Source organism: Malurus melanocephalus, unplaced genomic scaffold (assembly GCF_030028575.1).
Source record: "Malurus melanocephalus ecotype Western Australia unplaced genomic scaffold, MMel_1.1 scaffold_1865, whole genome shotgun sequence".
In the NCBI taxonomy this organism is placed as follows: Eukaryota; Metazoa; Chordata; class Aves; order Passeriformes; family Maluridae; genus Malurus; species Malurus melanocephalus.
In genome coordinates, this window is record NW_026625097.1 from 2,792 (window position 1) to 7,500 (window position 4,709).

At 51.1% G+C, this 4,709-nt stretch overlaps 1 pseudogene; it reads right to left on the bottom strand.

The window, feature by feature from the left end:
* The window catches only part of LOC130587406 (zinc finger protein 345-like), a 7,515-nt pseudogene that overhangs the window by 1,725 nt on the left and 1,081 nt on the right, over nucleotides 1–4,709 (bottom strand).

Below are 4,709 nucleotides of genomic sequence, written 5' to 3' on the forward strand. Positions count from 1 at the left end.
GTCTTCCTGGGTAGCCCCTTTTTAACAGGTCTTTTCCCTCTCAGTTCATGGACAGGGGCTCTCAGCTTAGAGGTGGGTTCACCATCCCACTTCCTCATGTYCTCCCCCTGCTCACGTAGAAAGTACCAGAGTTCAGTACGTGGCTTGTAGTTGAGGCTTCCCTTTCCTCTGACTGGGGTCAGAGAGGGGCAATCTCTGGGGCTGCCCCTAAAAGCTGGGGTACTGGCTCATAAGAATGAGGAGGTACCCAGAGTCTCTTCTACATTTCGTAGCCAGGAGGACGCCACCTCTACGGTTGGTGTATCCATCTGTGGGTAGTACAATGCCACCAAACTGCTGGAATRTGATGCTGGGGCGCCTTGAACCACCTTCCTCCACCTGGATCCTTAGACAGTCTATTATCGTTTAGATCACTATGGACGATTTCCAGCACTGCTAATTCTCTCAGGTACTGGATACCGTCATCTGCAGTGGTCCACTTCCCTGGGGATTGTGTAAGATCATCCTTAAATGGATATGTTGCCCTCATGCTTGAGAGAAGCCGTTTCCAAAGGCTGCAAATTCCTCCTTCCTTTSCAATTCCTCTTTCAATTTCTCTATCTTTAGCAAGAGATCCCAGCTATTGGGCTTTATGACCTTCTAATTGCTGACTATCTGCACCATTATCCCAGCATCGCAGCAGCCATGCAGAAATACACTCACTTGGATGACAGGTGTAATCTTTTTGTAAGTCTCGAAATTCTGATGAGGTCAGGGATCAAGTAACTTCAGTTTCCTGTTTAACTTGCCTCACTCCCTTCGATTTCTCTGAAGGGCCTGCCTCTTGATCTAATTCCTCGTTTCCTACTACTTCTTCCTCTTCTTCTTCTTCCTCTTCTTCTTCCCTTACTAGTCGGTGGTATGGGCCTGAAACTTGCCTTGTCCATTTCTTTGTTTTCACTACCAAAAATTACTGTGGCTGCCGTGGTTTGGGTCCCTATCTCAGCCATAGTTACTGTGGTTTGTGTTCCTCCCTCAGCCACAGGGTCCTCAGACACAGTTTGTGTTCCTGCCTCGACTACTCAACTCCCAGTCCTCTGCGAGTGTTGAACAGAGGTTCGGTGGGCCCAGGCCAGGCCCCAGGGCAAGAAGCTGCTCACATTCATGGGTGTAAGCAAGACACCCTTCTGTCAGTTGATGGGATAGTTTGTTATGGTTGTTTACTTCTTCAGGGATAAAGTCCCAGGCAATAGGAGGTGATAACCTCCCTAGGAACCTGCCCAAATCTCTYCACACACCTTTCCACCCAGGAACTGAGTGCCTCAGGGGAGATTTKAACAGGTCTTCACCCAGAGRTTGTTTTCTCTTGTACCRGGATGATGACAAATTCCTTGAATTCCATAGGGTAGCAATGCTATTGGTTAGTATTACTAATATCATCARACAGCTTATATAAGGATTAGCAAAGACCATGGGAGTCTGCATCAAAAGATCATCCATACTCAAATTTACTCCAGGCAGAGAGAAGGAGCTATATTCCTTTTTAGTAATTGTTTGCTCCAACATGTTCCCAGACTGAGCAAAATAAAGATAAGCAGTGTGGCCACTGAAGGCTGTGTGCCACACAGGAGCTCAGAAGTTTACTACTTGAGAACTGTTATTTACAATTATTAGAGAATTACTAGAGCATGCAATATATGTATATATATATATATATAAACCTACCTTTATCTCGCCGCACATTGGGGCGCCAAGGAAGACTGTTGTGGGTTGACCCTGGCCAGATGCCAGGTGCCCACTAAGTCTCCCTATCATTCCCTTTCCCTCTGGGACACGGGAGAGAGTAAGATGGCAAACAGCCAGCAGGGTGAGATAAAGTAGTTTTATTATAGCATACATTAAAAAAATAAGCAAAGACTTGTGAGCTCAAAAACTAAAGGAAAAAAGAAGAAATCAATCTCTACTTCCTGTTAGCAGCATTGTTTGGGCACTTCCTGGGAAGCAGGGCTTCAGCATGCTTAGTGGTTTCTCGCTCCAGAAGGCAAACATTAAAAACTCATGAATGCCCCCCTTCTTCCTCTCTCTCCTAGCTTATATATCTGAGGTGGCATCATATGGTTTGGACTATCCCTTTGGTTGATTTGAGTCAGCTGGCCTAGTCATATCCCCTCCCAGGATCTCACACACGCCCATCCCTTTGAGGGGGAAGGAATGTCAGAGGGACAGCACTGCTTGGCAATAGCCAAAACATTGCTCTGTTATCAGCTCCCGTCAGCCATTCATGCAAAGCAAAGCACTGGAAGGGCTTCAGCTTTACCTCAGTCAGACCCAACACACATGGGCTGGAGTTTAGGAATGGTTTTCCCTAATTTTGTGCTCCCACTAAAACAGCGCTGCCACTCGCTCCACTCCACCTCTGATGGGAAGCACAAAAGGCAAAGATCCCGGGCTGGGATAGGAACAATTTACTGGGAACAGCAACGAGATAAGGAACATACAGGAACAGCACCAATACTGATAACAGAAGGGATAACAACAAACAATTTACACAGAAAACTGCAACAGCACTGACAGGCTTCTCCCAACCACGTATTTTCTCCTTCCCTGAAAGAACATTCTTCTTCCCTTGAGAGAGAGACTGTGCCCTTCTCTGTGCCTGGCAATGACCTGAGGTGGGATCAGATATAATGACAGGGTCATGGCCAGACCCTCATGTTCTTCTGTTCCACCTCACATCAGTTCCAGGGRCAGAGAAAGGGACAGATGTCTTCCCAACATGGATCACTGGGAATGTGGGTCACCACGGCTCTTCCCAAACTGGGTCCTGCGATGGAAGATGGAGTTGGAGCACCAGATGAAGTGTTTCCTTCAGTTGGGGCACTCACAGGACTTTCCTTACCAGTACCTCTGCTGGTGTTGGGCCAAGTGAGAGCTCCTGGAGAAGCTCTTCCCAGACTGAGAACACTCCTAGGGCCTCTCCCCAGTGTGGATGCACTGGTGGGTGACAAGGTGGGAGTTGCATTTGAAGCTCTTCTCGCAGTTGGGGCAGCGGAAGGGCCTCTCCTCCGTGTGAATCCGCTGGTGTCTGGGGAGATCTGAGCTGGCTGGAAACCTCTTCCCACACTCAGAACACTCGTAGGGCCTCTCCCCAGTGTGGATGCAATGGTGCTGGATCAGGTCGGAGCTCTCTCTGAATCTCTTTCCACATTCCCCACACTCATAGGGCCGTTCCCCCATGTGGACAAGCTGGTGACGGATCAGGTGGCTACTTGTGCTGAAGCCCTTCCCACATTCCCCACACTCATATGGCCTTTCCCCAGCATGGATCAGCCGGTGACGGATCAGGTTGTTGCTGCAGCTGAAACCTTTCCCACATTCCCCACATTTGTAGGGCTTCTCCCCACCTTGAAGCTGCTCACGGACCACCAATTCTGAGCTGCGGCTGAAACTCTGGCTGACTTCCTGGCACAGGGTGGGTCTTTCCCCCTCAGAGCATCCTGGTCTGGATTTGCAGCCCTTCCTTGCACAAGATCTCCAGGGCTTTTCCTCCCCATTGGATTCCTGCGCCGTAGAGCCGCTCAAAATAGCCTCTTCCACGAGGTTCTGCTGGGGTAATTTGTCCTCCTTGGTCTCCATCCTCAACTCATTGTCTGGGGGAGGAAGGACAAGGAGAGGATGGGATTTGCCTCTGTGCCAGAGGGAAGGGGAAGGAGATCCCCCCAGTCTGTCTGTGGCAGGATGGTGTTGGCAGTGGGGTTGTCCTGCAGCCAGGGACGATGCTGGGCTGGGGGATGGAGGAGAAGAGAGGGAGAAAGGAGCAGTGCCTTCCTCCTCACCTGCCTGGGGGTCCTGGGACATCCTCCTCTTTCTCACAGCCTCTTCCTCCTCCATCTGGCCAAGATGGGAATGGGAAATCCTAGTTTAGGGGAAAAACAAGGGATGAGCACGTTGAGTCTGAATGTGCCCCCACTCAAGTCCATCTCTAGAAGTTACTGGGCATCTGGTGTCCAGAGAAACCTCCCAAACACCAAGATTCAACCTCAAAAAGAGCTCCCAGGAGTTCTCTGTCTCTGGTCTCTCCCCTTTGGTGTTCAGGGGTTCCCCCCTGTCCACGCTGCTGAGGGACCCATGTGTATTGAGGGTCCCCCTCTCTAGTTGATTCCCACCCTCCCCAGGCTGCTGGGAGTCCCAGGAATCTGAGAAATTCCCCCTCTTCAGTTTCCCCACTTAGGGATGCTGGGGGTTCTTGGAGTCCTGGGGTTCCTTCTCCCTTTATTCTCTGTTTCAGGGCACAGGGGGTCCAAGGAGTTGTCCCTCCCCCTTTCCAGGCTTTTGAGGGTCCCGAGGATCATGGCACTCTCCCCTCTCTGGGCTCCCCAATTTGAGGTCCTGGGGGACACAGGGCTCTGCTCCTCCACACTGCTGGGGATCTCCTGGTCCCGGTATTGCCCCTCTCTGTTCTCCCCACTCAGGGGGTCTCAAGGATCCCCCCTCTGGTTCTCCCGGGGGATCCTGCATCCCCCCTGGCTCTGGGCTGGAGGCAGTGGTGCCTGACCTGGGCTGACCCAACCCCCACCACAGGAAAACCCCGCATCCCCTTGTCCCCTTGCCAGGGCTCTACTGGCAGCTGCCACTGGGATCCCCCAATGTCCTGCCCAAGAAGCCTTTTCCACTCAGCTGTGGTGTTCTTCAACCTGGAAATAGCTCCCTACCAAGAAAAGCAACCCAGG